Source organism: Drosophila takahashii, chromosome 3R, assembly GCF_030179915.1.
Source record: "Drosophila takahashii strain IR98-3 E-12201 chromosome 3R, DtakHiC1v2, whole genome shotgun sequence".
Classification (NCBI taxonomy): domain Eukaryota; kingdom Metazoa; phylum Arthropoda; class Insecta; order Diptera; family Drosophilidae; genus Drosophila; species Drosophila takahashii.
The window spans coordinates 4,887,802-4,905,337 of NC_091681.1; the positions used below are offsets into that span (position 1 = coordinate 4,887,802).

The window sequence follows — 17,536 nt, forward strand, 5'->3', positions numbered from 1 at the left end:
CGGCAGAAGGCTGATTGGCCTATATGACGATGGCTGCGACTTGTCCTTTCCGGCTTTATCATTATCATGATCATTATCATGATCATTATGATGACAGACTTCCTCCATTGTTGAGGATAATATCCCAAATTCATCATGCTGTTAAATATTATGGTTAGAAGATGTATTGCACAGTTTGGCAGTTCTACAATCATTTTTGGGGTGATGAGATCGTGACCCGGCGCTTTCTTTTTGTCTTGGGACTGTATGATTCTTGTAACTTCTTCTGGATGGTATATAATTTGCGGGCTAGCTTCAGGATTGGAGATTAATGGCAGCACAAAGCTATTCGTAGCTGGAAGTGGTTTGAAGACATTTTCTAAGTGGTGGGCAAATGTATTCGCCCTCTCTTCGTTGCTGCGGGCCCAAGTTCCTGTTTGCGTATGTAGGGGTGATTCACTTTCTATTGGTGGACATATGCCTGACTTAGCTTTCCACAGTGGATATCTTTTGCTATTTGGTGAGAGTTGCTTCATAAAGGATAGTTCATCTCTATTTTTCTCAGCTTCTAGTGCTTTGCGGAGCATGCAGTTGGCTATTTTTAGGCGCTCCTTGGAGGCTGGGGATCCATGGGCTTGCCACTCTCGACGAAGCCTTCTCTTATTGTATAGCAGTTCTTCGATGTGCCTAGAAGCACGTCTGCTGTTAAATGGTTTATTAGATGTTATAGGTTGCGTGGAATGTTGTGCAGCCAGTGTAATAACACTCACTAACTCTTCAACTGAATTGTCTAGGTCTTCTTCACAGGAAATGTTTGGGCGGTCATTAATATGAGTACTTACATACTTTCTGTATTTGAGCCAGTCTGTTTTACCAGTAGTTAGAGAGTGTAACCGTTCTGTAACCTGAGGGTGGTCATAGAGGTGAAGCAAGATGGGTGAATGATCTGATGATAGATCTGATAAGTGCTCCACACGCACATGAGCCTGCGGCACTCTTCTTGTGATAGCAAAATCAATCAGGTCAGGTTTCTTATTTGGATCTGTTGGCCAATATGTAGGCTTACCCGGAGAAATAAAGTCAAGCTTGTTTCGCGGAGTTATAATCGCGTTGTAGAGTTGTTTTCCCTTGGGGTTGATGAGTCGAGATCCCCAGTGGGTGTGCTTTGCATTGTAGTCACCAGCTGCTATAAAGCGGTCACCCAATACATCGAAGAAGTTTAGGAATTCTGCTTCGGTAATAGCGAAGCGCGGTGGGCAGTATATAGAGGCTAGGTTTAGGTAGCCGCTTTGGGTTTCGAGGTGTACTGCTGTTGCTTGAATATAAGTCGTAGCGAATGATGGCATCTCGTAATGCCTAATGCGATTCTTTATCAGAATTCCAGTACCTCCATGAGCCTTCCCATCAGGATGATTTGTCGAATAAAATGTATAGCCAGTAAGATGAAAATAGTTTTTATTTGTTAAGTGAGTCTCTGATATGAGCATGGCGTCAATGTCATATTGATCAAGGAACTGCATAAGCTCGTATTTGTGCTGCGAAATGCCATTCGCATTCCAGAAAGATATTTTAAAAGTAATCATCTAAGATTTTTGTTTGACTAAAAGCTCCAGGAGGAGATTTTGAGTGCGCACAAGCTCCTGCAGAGTTTGCTGCATTGCTCCCATTGTTTTTGTTATAGTTGCCAGCATTAATTCTATACCACTAGGTAATTGGGATGTGTTTACGCAGATACTTTCCGAAGTATGGTTCGATGCCTGTTGCTCCAACAATCCTGGAGTGGTTTGTTTAAATGTAGGTGTTGGAACTGAAGCGTAAGACCCGTTGTTGTAACTCAGCGCCTGAGCAAAAGAGACTCCCGGTGTCGTTGTTGATGGTATGTATGGAAGATTTTGGGGGATGGCTGGGTTTCTAGCTGCAGTTATTTTTGGGTTAGGCGGTTTTTCATCTCCTTATAAATACGGCAACCTCTGTAGTTGGCCGTGTGGTTTTCCCCACAGTTGCTACATTTTTTGGCAGATTGGTTCTCCTTATTTAGAGGGCAGTCCGTAGTTAAATGTGCATCCCCGCAGACAACGCAGACTGCGCGAAGTTTGCAGTATGTTCTCGTATGATCATATTCTTGACAGTTCGTACATTGGATGGGTCCATTCCGTTTATGGGGTTCCTCAACCGTGATTCTGCGGTGCAATAGAAATTGAAGCTTGTAGATTGGGTGAACTTCATTTTTATTTAAAGGCATATTTTCCGGTGTCAGTTCTATCTTGAACATTGGCTGGGGAATTTTGTTTCTGTTTATTATGTTTATAGCCGTTTTGGCATTAAAACCCTTTTCTTTAAGCCCATCTATTATTTCAATGGTTGGAACTGTTGATTCAATTCCTTTGATAACTACTTGTAGGCCTTTGCTACTTTTGAGTTGATAGGTATAGTAATTGGCTTTTCCCTCATCTAGGTATTTGACCACTGATCGATAATCTTGTTCATCGTTTGCCTGAATTTTGGTTTCATTTATGTTACCTCTTTTTATAGAAGTGACATAGAACTTGTTAGCTCCAATTAGGTCAGTTATTTTTTTGACTAGCTCAGCACAATTTCCTTGACGAACATATATGGGTGGTGGCCTTGGTTTCTTAACAGTGGTTGTTTGAGTGGCAGCATTATCTTCGTCTGTGTCACTAAGAATCGAAAATCTATTATTGGTCAGCGTATTTTTCGGGACAGTGGTAGTATTTGATTTTAATACTTTTGATGCATTGCTTTTTTTAGAAGATTGCGGGCTTAATTTTCTTTTTATTTGCACATAGCGATCGATTCCAGTTTGTATTAACGTTCCGTTAGCATTTTTCGTAGGTTTTTGTTGGGGGAAGGGGAGCTTGCCGGTCAGAACTGACGATGCCGGGCGCTGAGTGACTGCAGTAGATGTAGTTGTTGTTGTGTTGGTTGTTGTTGTTAGTGTCGAAGTCACAGTGGTAAATACGGGCATTGTGCTGGTAGTTGTGGTAATATTGCTTGTAAGGTCGTAGGGGTCGGGGGACGGGCATTGGTCACTCCACGGCTCATTGGGTGCTGTGCCGCTTGCGCATAATAATGCAGGGGAGAGCGAGCGCGCTCTCGCTGTGTTCACTTGCAATGTTGCAGTTTTCTTTGGTACTATTGACTCATCAGCTCGTATACAAAAGTAAGCGTTGTTTCTGATTGACGAAAGTCGACGTTCGTCTTGTTGTTGTTGCCGAGCTGTGCTCATTTTACTTAGGTTTCAGAGCTTACACTCTGACACGTTGGCTTTTAATTTATACTTTATAGATTATATTAGTAATTTAACACACTAATCTAAAATTACGTAAGAGTGACTCTAAAATACTTGTTACTTTTCCCATTCTTACGGAAAAAATTCTATAAATTCCATTTTTCGAAGTACAATAGTGGGATTTATCTCAAAAATTCGGGAAAAGACGCCTCTAGATGCATGTAAAATATTTTAGGGCACATATTTTTCCTTGTATTTTTTAAGCCTGTTCACCGCATCAAGTTGGTTGTAAATAGAGGTGAACAAATTACTTCAATGGCTCATAGGCTTTTATTAACTCAAATAATGATGGAACCTTAAATGCAATTATGGCTCATTCCACGTGAAACGTGACAGGCCAATTTGGGTCAAATCTCAGAATCAATCGAAACTTTTTTTTTCGATAGAGGATTGAAATATAAGGATCGGTTTTTATTTTTTTTTTTTTAACTCTTACCGTTTATTTTAAAAAAATAATTTTCTAATTAAGCTCCGATTTTTCAGTTATGCATCACTTGAGACTCGTTTGAGTTATTTCAATATTTGGTATGCAACTTTGTGGGATATGTTCATGTCTTTCAGAAAAATAATTTAAAAAATTTTTAATTTTAAAATTAAGTATTTTTTAAGAGAATTTAAATTTAAAAAAATTCTGTACGCCGGAATACACGCGGTTCCCGAATAAAAAAATTATCCTCATATTGCTTCATCAATTCTTCACGAAGTGGTAAAATAAAATTTTTGTATTTGCAAGACCTACTAGTAAAGACAACGATTTTAGTTTAGCAACTTTGCATCAAGCAACAACAGCGCAGAATTTTTTTAAATTTAAATTCTCTTAAAAAATACTTCATTTTAAAATTAAAAATTTTTTAAATTATTTTTTTGAAAGACATGAACATATCCCACAAAGTTGCATACCAAATATTGAAATAACTCAAACGAGTCTCAAGTGATGCATAACTGAAAAATCGGAGCTTAATTAGAAAATTATTTTTTTTAAAAAAACGGTAAGAGTTAAAAAAAAAAAAATAAAAACCGATCCTTATATTTCAATCCTCTATCGAAAATAAAAGTTTCGATTGATTCTGAGATTTGACCCAAATTGGCCTGTCACGTTTCACGTGGAATGAGCCTTATGTAGAAGGGCATCTACGCAATTTTTTGGCATAGGTTTTATTACAACTGAGCACAGACCCTCGAAGATATCTTAAATGAAAATATAAAATGTTGCTACTTTTTTCAAACCGCGATTGCCCAAATACCACCCGTTAAACGCGAAAACTAAGTATGCAGATATGCTTATATACGTCTATATTAACACAATTTAATGCCCATAGGGCTGCACCAAAAACACTGTTGGCCTGTGTAATCTAAGAGAAATGTTACGGCGTCTGATGGAGGAGAAGTGTCAATTCTGCTGTACCTGGACATCGAGTTACAAGCCAAGGAATTGGTACAGACAGAGACAAGGTTACTCCTATAGCCCAGTAAGAAACAACCGTCCGCGAGCTAAAACATCGTGGTACCGACGATTTGTACCGGACTTCGCACTTATCGTTTAGCCGCTCAACGACCTACTCCGCAAGTGCGTGAAATGGGTGTGGACGCAAGACCACCAATAGGCTTTCGAGAAGGTAAAGGCGAGGCTGGTGACTAACTCAGTATTAGCGTGTCCTGATTTTGGAAGAACATTCATCCTGCAAACAGACGCCAGCGATTACGGCAAAGGTGCTATTCTGACACAGAACACGGAAGACGACGATAAAGAAATTTACGGATGTGTTCGAAGTACATGAAAAACCTTGCAAAAGGCGTTTAGAGAACGAGTAATCGCAAGTTTCGGAATTTTAAAAGTGGTGATTACGGACAACGGGGTGAGGTTTGACAGTCGGGCATTTAAGAAGTTTCTTAACATACATTACCCATGAAAAACCCATCGACCGCGCGATCCCAACTGTAAAAACCATGAATACACAGTTTGCCGGACAAAACCACAGGAACTGGGATGAAAGGTGACCAAGCTGCGATTGCAACGGTGAGATCTGCAAGACGCAGAGATTGGATCGGAACGAGAACAGGACAAGTTACCTGGAAGGTGAGCGCGGATCAAGAGTTTGTGCCAGGCGTCGGGGATACGGTGGACTTACGATAAGGCTGAATTTGATTTGACCTGCCGGGCCATTTGTTTCTCAGGCTAGAGCCAGACCGACCTCCGGGAGTCCTGCGGTACAGGTGGTCTCGCTATCATTCTGGCCAGACCTCGAAAGGAAGGTTGTGCAGACTCTTTGAGTCCTACAAGCAGGATGGAACCCGTGGGACGCTGTTGAGGAACGACGCCGAGAACCGCACGCTGTGATCTTGAGCCCGACGCGGCGTTTACGTAACGATCAAACAAAAACAGTTCGTTACAGCGAATGCAGAACCACCGTTTAATCGTCAGGCCAAAACGGTAGTCAACGACGAACGCCGCCGAGAAAGACTCTGATCATTCTAGCACACACCTAAGTCAACGACGAACAAAGGAACAGGATTACATGAAGCCATTTAATCGTCGAGGGAACTTCATAGCGAGCGAACCATAAAAATCAGTTCCTTTCAACGTTTGCCTTGCATGGCAGCTAGGTTCGGAAGCGTGTAACTGCCTAGGGTTATGCGCTGGGCAGAATCAAAGAACTCAGCGTTCATACAGACAGACAGACGGACATGGCTAGATGGACTCGGCTAGTGATCCTGATCAAGAATATATATAGTTTATCAGAAATGCTTTCTTCTACCTGTTACATACTTTTGCACGAATCTAATATACCCTTTTACTCTACGAGTAACGGGTATAAATATCAACTTGATATTCTCGAAAATATCAACTTGATATGTTCGAAATATCAATCTTGCATTAATAAATATCGGCCCAAATTTGATATGAAATAATGTTAACTTGAGTGCAATTTCATATCATTTTTTTTCTTCTGTATATTAAAACCTATCGAAATGCAGAAAAAAAAATGCATTAAAAATTTATGAGCAAATAATGGAATTGAAACAATGAAGAAGTCGCTATACTGAAAGCAGGTCTATATCCCACACGAACTTATTATTATTATTGGTTTATTATTTATTATTATAAATGGTTCGCTTGCGAAAAAGCGGTGCTATTTGTTTTGCAAATAATTGTTTTGCGACTTGAATCTAATCTAAAGTAAAGAAGTATGAGCATTCATTTGATTTAACTAATTCCATAAAATAATAAAGTTTATTACAGGGAAACGACAATACAGCCATGGGTTAAGCTTCTAATAACTCTTAGATTCTACGCAAGGGGCAGTTTTCTTATAACTGTTGGCGATTTTTGTATTATTTTTGTGTTATCGTGGCCACAGCCAGTCGAGTTGTTAAGAAAGTTTCTTTTGCTATAGCGTCTTTTTCAAAACAATTTATGAAGTACCCGCGAATTGAAGATCTTCAAGAAAATGTTTTTGATTTTTACAAAATAGCCAAGTTTCCGAAAGTCATAGGAGCCATAGATTGCACGTATGTAAGAATTCAATCTCCCGGAGGCGATTGCGAAGACACAGGTTCTACAAGAATTGTCTCCTGTTCATCGGTATAATTTTTACCGCGAAACTTTCTTTCTGCCGACATTGTTTTTTTTATTAATTTTGTTTATATCATTAGCTGTTAGCTGACTGTTTTATGGTTTTCGATAGTTTTTCGATTAATTTTTGACAATGAGTTAACTTTTCTGTTGTGGGGCTGCCACCTAGTCTCAAATTAGTGTGCCTTTTATTTGGAGTTTTAAATGACGGACGAGAAAACGAAAACCGATTTGCCACTTGGATAATTGTGTCCTGGAGGGTGATATTTGTTGATATGCCTTTATGTTACGCATGGTACCAGTGTCTTTAACAAAAAGAATGAGAGACGTTTTGGACGGAAGTCCTTTGGGGTGGTGTGGGAGGGTCTTACCGTACTGTGTTTTTATGGTATCTATCAGGAGTTCCAGAGTTTTCTAGATGCTTTGCAATGGTTGCTGGACATTTTCTAAGATTCTTCTGAGTCTGGATGCGTCTATTTGGTATGTAGCTATCATGGTATATGTTCAGGAAGCTCGCTGTTATTGTACCTAGCTTTATTGAAATATGTTTTATACTACCTTTTAAAATTCGCCATGATTGAGTTCCACCAGGACGGTTTAAGTTTGGTTTTGAAATCTTAATCTTCTTGAAATCCTTTTTTTGGGTCAGTAAATGTATTAACTGGTAATCTAATTCTTTTCTGTTCAGTTCGTGCGTCGGTGGAGTGTGTAAGTTTCTTGTGAGTTAGTTTTTCTTAGATTTCGTAAGTCCTCGGCGGGAAAGCAATTTGGAGATATTTTAAATTTCATACTGATGGTCTGAGAAGGAGTGTTCGACAACTACTTTCCATGTTTCGGGTTGGTCAAGCAGTGTTATAGTCTATTCACACTATGTGGGGTAACCTATCGAGTGAGCCAGTAATCCGATTACTCCAAAAAAGTTTTTCCACTGGGCTAACTCCAAATATCGAGTAATGACATCTAGTGTTTGTTGTTTGTGTTTGATCCCAAGCGTGGCTTGTAGACCAATATGTTTGTATAAGGAACTCGGTCCTTTTAGTAACAAGGGCTTCCCGGAGGTCAGAAAGTAGAACGACAGAGTTAGAAGATGAAGTGACAACTGATTTATTGTGAGGTTGGAACATGGTTATACACTACTTGGAGTGTGTCAAAGAATAGTGAAATGGGTTGTATTCTGGAGTAGGTCAGCGGTTGGGTCGGCTAACACTGCATAATGTGCTGACCGCTTGGCGGGTCAGGGAGACATCGAGTCAACCGTTGATTGCTGATCATCAATTATTATCTGCAGTGGGTACAACTGGGCGCCTGGTACTGCTACCAACTTGACTACGGCTTGATTCGTTGGTCGTTAGTCATGGTGAGCAACATAGAGTTCGAACGTTGGTCATGTTGAGCAATAATGAGAACGAACATTCTCCCCCCCATTGAGGGGTACCCTCAATTAAGGGGTGATGTCGGTCACGTCTTGACCGAGTTGTATAGTACGCAGCTACCAAATTATTTAATACGTCTAATCCTTGTGCTGCCGTGGTTCAAGCTTCTGATTATCGTCCTCTATGTCTTGTTGCTGCTGGACGTTCCCCCTAGCGACAAATATAGCATTGCCGTGGGGACTGAAGTTGTGACCTTGTAGCAATTGATCATATGAACTGTCTAAAATATGTGCAATTCATGCGCGGATCCACTGGGGATCATCCCCCACTCGGGTGAAAAATGAAAGAAAATTTGGTATTCAATAAGTATGCAACAAAAAAATTGTTCTGGTATCACCACCCACAAAAAAATTCTGGATCCGCCACTGGTGCAATTCCTGTAACAAACCTTAAATATTTTATAGTTAACTTTAGAAATTTCATCAACAGTCCAGAATTTGTGTAGTTTCGAAGTTGATGAAACGTTGAGTTGATTTTTGTAAATAGTTCTCTTGCTGGATGGTTTCCCGCTAGTTGCAAGGACTTATTCGGTCTAAGCCTTGGTCCTTGGTCGGATAAGTCAGTTTCGATGGTTCTTAATTGGTTACAGATACCTTCAGGTTATTTTATGTCATGATTACCAATACTGAGTTCGTTAAATAAATCCATTCTTCATCATGAAAGTTCCTATTTATCCGTTATTTGTAAACAGCTCTTCAAGATTGAGGTCATCCATCGGATCTTCATCTTTTGGTTCCTCAAAAGCCGGATTAGGTCCTGCATGATCGTCTACGCCTTCTTTTTAGCGCGGGTTTATTTCTGCATCACACGAGGTTTCTGTCTCGAGAAGACCTGTGATTGGCTATGTAAGCCAATGCTCGTGCGCTGTGCTAGAACCTTACACGACATAAGTCTAAAAAAGCCCCCGGTGGTCAAGCAGGGATATAATTCAGCCCCCAATATTATGACAATGCCGGAAGTCAGGATCTGCTAACGACAGTTTTTCTGGTATTTTAAGATCATTTGTAATTTGTACTGACGACTGATTTGGCATGACGTTGCGAACAATATGTTTTTCTACGAGGGTTTCAAAGTCCGAAGTGCACAACGAGAGTCTTAACAGTGCCCTAGTTGCCTTTACTGTTCTCCCTCCGATTTCCGATATTTCCACCGTTGACGTCGATTCTTTAAGCGATAACAGTTCCGCAATCCTTCTTGAGATCAGATTCACTTGTAATCCAGCATCTAATATGGCGCGACATGTTTGTAGGGACCCGGTTCGACCCCGTAGTGTTACCTTAGCGTTCGCCAGTAGAACACGTCCTTTCGGATTGCCGCAGCCTGCGATTGTTACTGTGCCGCAAACTGGATTCCTTGTCGGATCCTTATGTAGCATTGAATGATGTGTTGTCTGCAGTGTTGGCAATTTCGGGTTGATTGGCACTCGGATAATTTGTGACGTCCCGATATACAATTTGAACATCCTCTGATTTGGTAAATAGCATTACGACGCTCGTCTGGGTTCATTCTTTTGAAGAGATTGCAGCCGATAGGATCGTGTGATCCCTGATTGCTAATTTTGCAGTAAAAAATGGTTGAATCGGTTGCGAACATTGGGTGTGTTCCACTTGGTTGTTCATCCTATATATTCAGCATGCAAGATTTTCGCTCCAAGAAACTTAGAATGCTTGGTAGAGTGGGCACTTCTGTGGGTGCGTCGGCAGCGTCCTCTAATGCTGCTAGTGTCTTGTGATCGAGCTTTCTTTCTATTAGGAATCCCAAAATTGGATCCCATGTCTCTGTGTCGATTTCTAGACCTTTGAGTGTACTTAGCGATTTTTCGACTGTGTCATGAAGGGACTGGAGTTGCAACGCTGACCCGTTGATGGGCGCGTAATCTACTATTTGTGAGATAGCGAATAATATGTTTTCGTTTTGATATCTAGTTATTAATCGTTGTTAAGTGTCGTCATATCCGCCTTGGGAAAATGCTGTATCTGTTAATATGTTTCATGCTTCCCCCTTAAGTGCTCCTTGAAGCAGATATAGCTTTTGAGTAGGATTTTTGTTTTTTGTTAGTGGTGGTTTAAAGCAGTGAAAGCCAACTCAGAGCTGAGAAAGCTTGCCGAAGTCTGGGACTTTAACCCAGTAAACACTCCACCCCCTCCCCGCTTCCCCGGCGGTACTGCCGTTAGGTATTACTTCACCGGGGGGGAATGCCCTTAGGGCTCTCTAGGATTCTATCCTATCGGAATTTCGCAGTCTTTCTGCGTTGCGCAGAATTCTTCTGAATCGAGCATAATGTCCACCAGGTTACAAGCGGCTGGCAACCCTCATGCTCAGATCTCTTCGTTCATTTACAAATCTTGGACAGACAAAAAACGCGTGTTCTGCGTCTTAATTATCCGACTCGCAGAGTGGACAGTGCAGGTAACTTTCATAGTTAAACCTATTAAGATAGAATTTAAAGCATCCATGTCCTGTCAGCAGGTGCGTTAAGTAGTAGTCCACCTGTCCATGCTTCCATCCCAGCCATCTCTGCAGTTCTGGGATAAGCTTATACGTCCATCGTCCTTTGCTACTTTGTACCCACCTCTGGTAACCACCAATGGTAAGTTCTCTGCACCGTTTCCGTAGGGATTCAGCAGTTCCGATATCTGTGCTACCTACTCGGATCTCGACCGATTCCAATGCCAGCAGGTCAATCGGTATAACTCCCGATATTACCAACGCCGCGTCATGGGATACCGTGCGGAACGCACAGCATACCCGCAGGGCACACAATCTCTGCACGGACTCGGCATCTTGCATGTAGCATTCATTTTTAGTGGCTCGGGCCCATATGGGAGCAGCGTACATCAGCGTCGATGTGACAACGCTAACCAGTAATCTCCGACCTGGTTGCCTCGGTCCCCGAGTGTTTGCCATAATCTTCGATTGCGGCCGCGGTCCTACCTGCCCTGCCACAAGCGTACGCTAAATGTTCTTTGAAGGTTAGCCGGTGGTCAATCATGACACCCAAGTATTTTAGGCTTGGGCGAGATTTAATTGTAGTTTCTCCAAATTTGATAGTTGCTGTCTCTACTATCTGCCTGCTACTTATCAGGACTGCTTTCGTGTTGTGCGCTGCCAAGGTGAGTCCCTTGGCGTGGAGCCATGCGCTTGCTCGTTCCCCAGCTTCGTTGCAGATCCTCTGCGCATCTGGGAGTTTCTTTGCAGAAACTACTATGGCTACGTCATCGGCAAAGCCAATGAGTCGTGCCCCTTCGGGCATCGTGATCCTAAGGATCCCATCGTACATGGCATTCCATAACAATGGGCCTAGGACTGATCCTTGTGGGACTCCCCCGCTCACCCTGTGGGTCGTTTGCGCGGAATCAGTTTCGTACAGGAGCAGGCGGCCTTCGAAGTAGCTCGCTATTACTCTCTGTATATACATTGGAACATTTAGGTTCCTCAATGCATTTAGCGTTTGGTCCCCGCTAGCGGAGTTGAATGCGTTTTTAACATCCAGCGTTGCCGCTATGCTGTACTGTTTAGTGCCGTACAGCCATCTTTTCCCCTCGATGGCTTTATCTGCGATTTCACACAGTTTACCGACGGCGTCGATGGTAGATAGTCCCTTCCGAAAACCATGCAGAGTGGCTTATATGAAGAAGGCTCCTCCGCCGGCTTGTTCCCCTTTGGTATGAGTACCAGCCGCTGTTGTTTCCAGCGACTAGGGAACACACCTTCTGTTAGGCATGCGTTATACATGTCAACATACTCCTTTGTGTTTGCCTTTATGGCAATTTTAAGAACTTTATTCGGGATGCCATCTGGTCCCGGTGCCTTGTCGTCCAGTATTGTCTTCAATACCCGGAGGACTTCTTCGGCACTTGTGAGCTTTATGCTCTTTATGCTTCGCGCCATACTCTCTTGCTCTGGAAATAATGTTTCCACTATCCTTTTTAGGGCGACTGGCTATGTCGGCGATGGCCTACTAAATACCCGAAGACGTTTTGTGACGAGTTTATATGCGAAGCCCCATGGGTTGGAGTCTATTTCTTCGCATATATATTATTAAAGCCCGTGCGTTTGCTTTCTTTTATGGTTTTTTCCAGGGCTCGTCTTTTTTCCCTGAAAACTATTTGAAGTGACTCAAATTCGGGCCTTCCTCTTGAGCGTTGGTATGCGCGTCTTACCCTGTGGCAGTCTTTTCTGGCTTCCGCAATGGATTGGTTCTACTGGTGAAGGTGTAGGTCTTCTTCCTGATGGGTTTTTTTCCTTTCTTTGCATATATGCATCACAGGCTACTTTGGTGTAGTCTGCGATGTGGTTTGCCCGTTTTTCAGCTGAACCGCTAGTAGAGAGGTCCTCGAACAACACCTGTACCATCTCCACGTCTAGCTTTTCTATTTTGTACCCTGACACGGTCTTAGGAACCCGTGGTGCTGCATGGTCACCACTATGTATGTGTCACTAACCTCCCAGCTGGAGCCCGAGGCCAATCCAGCGCTCACGAATGTGAGGTCAATGATGGAACTGGTCCCCGGCTATTACGGCTGGGCGATTTTCCCGGGCATCTTCTGCCATCTCTTCGAGCACAGATATTGCCTGGGGAAGGCTATGTCTTGGCGGCAGGTAACAGATATAGAACGCTATACCATTCACAAGGGCCCTAGCGAAGCCATTTCCTCTTTTTTTTCTGCTAATCTGAAGCTTCGAATTTCCGCAGCTCCCTATGGCCGATTTTTTACTATTATCTGCTAGCCATTCACCGGAATTTTTATTCCTTTATTGCTCGCTTATGAGTGCAATGTCTACGTTTTCCTCGATGACATTTTGCTCCAGCAACAATTGGGCAACCTCACAATGGCTTATGTTTATTTGAAGGAACTTCGTTTACCCCTAAGCCCTTTCATAGCCCTCCTGAAGTATGGGAATTTCCCACTCATTGTTGGTCGCAATCCTTCTCCCTCTTGCGTTTGCAGAGCATGCAGCAGGCCTTTGCCTTGCAGCCTCTGGCTTGATGCTCCTTTGCGCCGCAGTTGTAGCAGCACTTTGAGCAGTCCTCCTGGATCGTGCAGTTCCCTGCTATATGGCCAAGCTCCATACACTTAAAACACCTTTTAGGTGTTCTCTTTGGGCGGATTCTACACGAAGTCCAACCCAGCCTAATTTTTCGCTTCTTAATGAGCCGTCTCCCTATATCGGGCATGACTTTGTTTGCGTGCCCCCGTATGCCGCCCTTAGACTCACCACCGCGTATTTTGGCAGCTCCACATCAAACTGTGATTTAACCGCACATAAATGTCCGATTTCTCGGTGATCTCGTCTATATTCTTTCCTTCGACCAGCATTGTCTCAGTCAGCGCTCTGACGTCAACATTGCTGCCCAGGACCGCCTTCATTGTGGTCTGAAGCTCCGCGGTTTTTGGATCAGATACCTTGTTTAGAAGGATTAGTAGTTCCCCCTTAGCTGGGCGCCTGACAGCCTGTACGGCTTGTCCTAGCTCTTTCAGCTGCGGTTCAGCCTTAACCTTTTTAAGGATGTCCGCATAGGATCCTCCAGTGGAGGTTGCGATCACTATCGCGTCATTGCGAGGCATCCTTGGCTTCCTTGTCTTCTGTCAAACCTGTGGCCATTCCTCAGGCTTCTTCCCAGGTTTTTTGGGCTTGCTGTTGCCCATACACAGCATATGTAAAAAAACCAGGGTTCTGTTAATAACCCCATAACTCCATAACTCTACCCTAGTGTTAATAGGCTATTACAGTGTTACAAGGTACATTTTATTAAGTTCAAGTCATGTCATTGTCAAAACAATAAACATTTCCTTTGTGCTTCTGAAGTTGACAGTTTGGCGGGAAAAATAAACCACGACTCGGTTTCTCAGTGTTATCCTTCACAGTTTTTAACATATTAAAAGAATTTGATCCAATAAACCGCTTTGCTCTATGGTGATTATACCCGTTACTCGTAGACTAAAAGGGTATTCGTGCAAAAGTATGTAACAGGGAGAAGGAAGCGTTTCCGACCCTATAAAGTATATGTATTGTTGATCAGGGTCACTAGCCTAGTCGATCTAGCCATGTCCGTCTGTCTGTCTGTCCGTCTGTATGAACGTTGGGCTTCCTACGCAGCGCAAATTTATTTCAGCCGAGCGTCACGCCCCCTCTAACGCCCACAATCGCCCACTAACGATTTTAAAATGTATCTGCAATTTTGACATTTTTCAAATCGGAACATTCACTAAAAAGTTATGCGCAATCAAAAAAATTGATATATCCATCTCCCTCGCACTCCCTTTAACTGAGTGACGGGTACTAGATAGTCGGGACACAAACCCGACTATAGCGTTCTCTCTTGTTTTCTTCTTGTTTCAAGAAATTACATTTTTTTTGGTTAGAGAGGAATTTAGGAAGACAGAAAGAAAATAAATTTTTTATTCGGATAACATTTATGCGCTGACTTCAAAATCAAGGAACCATATAAACTCATTTAGTTTTCGAGATCACAAAGCTCAAACGGACAAACGGTTAGACTGACAGACGGACTTTGCTTGATAAGCCCGGCTACTGATATACTTTAAAGAGTCGAAAAAGCTCCGTTCTATATGATACATACTTTCCAACGAAAAAATAAACCCTTTTAATCTTCACTTTACTGGAAGAACCTGCGATTGTCCATCTCATAGTGAAGTTAATTGTACTTAAAAAACGAATATAACTTTGAGTCCTTTAGCATTGGATGGGTAGAAACGGAAATTTGGGAATCGCAGAAAGGAATGGACCACCATTGCACAGTGGTTTGGCTTGTATGGAGCCGCGGCCTTTTAGTTGGTATACCTGCAATAGAAAAAAGGTTTTTGAAAGAAGAAGTGTGTAAAGCAGTAAAGGTCTCCTTTCTGACCCCAGAAGGTATATAAATCTTTGGTCAGGATCACTAGGGTAGTGATATGGCATGTCCGACTGTGCGTCTGTTTCAATATCGTTTACTAGCTCAGTTTTAAAGCTAGCTAACTAAAGAGTAGGCCTAAAAGTCGTCAAGTTTGAAAACTTCAATTTGAACACCAACGAGATCCATACGCAAAAATACTAAGAAAAAACATCTCAAAGTTGTTTTGATGTTAATGAGTTTCAAAAGTGACAATCTTTATCTTTCGAGTTCCACCCAAAAAACAAAAAAATTTCAAAGAGTTAAATTTTGTATTTTTTTGTCATTATTTTTTTTTTCCCCCTTCCTATGGCTTTTATTAAAAATAAATTTAAATCAAAATTCTGAAGTATAAAAAAAAGTCGTAGAAGAGATTTTTAAGTCAATCAGCTCAGGGTGAATTTTGCCGCTGTCCGTTTTTTATATAGAGGAGATTACTCTAGATATAGACGTTCGATTATTGTTAAATTTAAATCAAAATTCTAAGGTATAAAAAAAGAGTATTAGAAGAGAATACAATAAAAACCAACTAATCTATAATTTGTTTCCAATTAATTTTCCATTCATTTTCCGATCGTTTCTATTCTGCACCTCCTAGTCCATGATCTCCTCGATCTTCATGGGCTTCATAACATCGGAAATGAACTGCGGATGCACATAGGCGTCGCATGAGCATAGGCAATTTTACCTCGCCATCGGGCTGCAGGTTGCCGGCTAGCATGCGGATGAACGTGGTATTGTCCGTACCATTCTCGCCCAGCAGCACCAGGTTCTCAGAGTCGCTGAACTGACGCCACCGTCAGCTCGAATTTATCCAAGGTCTTGACCATAGATGGTCAATGCGCTTGATCTCCTCCTCCTTACCACAGACAAATCGTGCTCCACCACGACAATGAACTTTGTGGGATGCAAAAGTGGGTCCGGAATGCTGGTGTGGCGATCAGCGACCCGCCTGTCAGTAGGTGGGAGTCAGCTCCTCTCCGTCGCTTGGGTCGTGCCTGATCGCTCCGAGCGGGCGCGTGTTCATCACCGCCTTGATCTCGACGAGCACTGTCGCCACCTCTTTTGCGCTTCGAGCGCGCTGTCCACTGCTCGTAAGAGTAGGTGCCTGGCAGTTTTGACACCTGCTTCCATAGTCCGCCCATGTGCGGAGCCCGAGACCGTGTGGACTGAAACTCGCATCCGCTTTTTAATGCGAGTTCGCCTATCTCGTCGGCTTCCTGGGCCTGGAAGTAGCGACTGGCTCCAATGAACTTTGCCCTTTGAAAAGTCAATAAAAAGAACTTCTAGATGAATCGTTTTGGGCAAAAACAAACAAAGAGCGCAATGTAGGACGTACAAGGAGGCATACCACGAATTTTCATTATTGTATAGGCAGGGCCACAAAAATCAACGCCGCATATAGCAAATGAGCGGTCAAAAGTTTGCAACGTAGTGAAGGAGACGTTTCCGACCACGTAAAGCATATATATTCTTGATCAGTATCAATAGCCATATCCGTCTAGCCATGTCCGTCTGTCCGTTTCTATGCGAACCAGTCTCTCAGTTTTAAAGCTATCGCAATACAACTTTCCCAAAAGTCTTCTTTCTATTGCAGGTAGTACATATGTCGAAACGAGCCGATTCGAACCACTATATCTTATGGCTCCCATAAGAATAATCAAAACAAGAGAGAACGCTATAGTCGGGTTGTTGTCCCGACTATCTAATACCCGTCACTCGGCTAAAGGGAGTGCGAGGGAGATGGATATATACCATTTTTTTGATTGCGTATAACTTTTTATTGAATGGTCCGATTTGAAAAATGTCTTCTACATTTCAATAGGTATAAGTGTACACAATAAAGTAAACTTGCGCTGCGTAGGAAGCCCAAGAATATGTGTCGAAAATCTCAACCTTCTAGCTTTAGTAGTTTCCGAGATCTCAGCGCTCATACGGACGGACAGACGAACAGACGGACATGGCTGTATTGGCTCGGCTAGTGACCCTGATCAAGAATATATATACTTTATAGGGTCGGAAACACTTCCTTCTCCCTGTTACATACTTTTGCACGAATACAATATACCCTTTTACTCTACGAGTAACGAGTATAAAAATGATAGAAAAACAAGAAAGGAAGCTACCTTCGGCCAACCGAAGCTTATATACCCTTGCAGATAAAGTAATACTCACTCGGTGCAGTTCCAGGGATTCCAGATTCAGCGTTTCTATTTCAATTTTGTTTTTAAGTAGTCAAGAATCAAAACGCCTACTTCCTACAAAGTTACAATGAATTTTCTTATATTTGTTTGAATATTCCTATGGGAGCCTTAAGATATAGTGGTCCGATCCGGCTCGCTCCG

General features: G+C 42.3%; 1 protein-coding gene across 4 annotated transcripts in view; it reads left to right on the top strand.

The window, feature by feature from the left end:
- The window catches only part of LOC138913259 (uncharacterized), a 160,786-nt gene that overhangs the window by 123,203 nt on the left and 20,047 nt on the right, over positions 1–17,536 (top strand). The window lies entirely within an intron of this gene.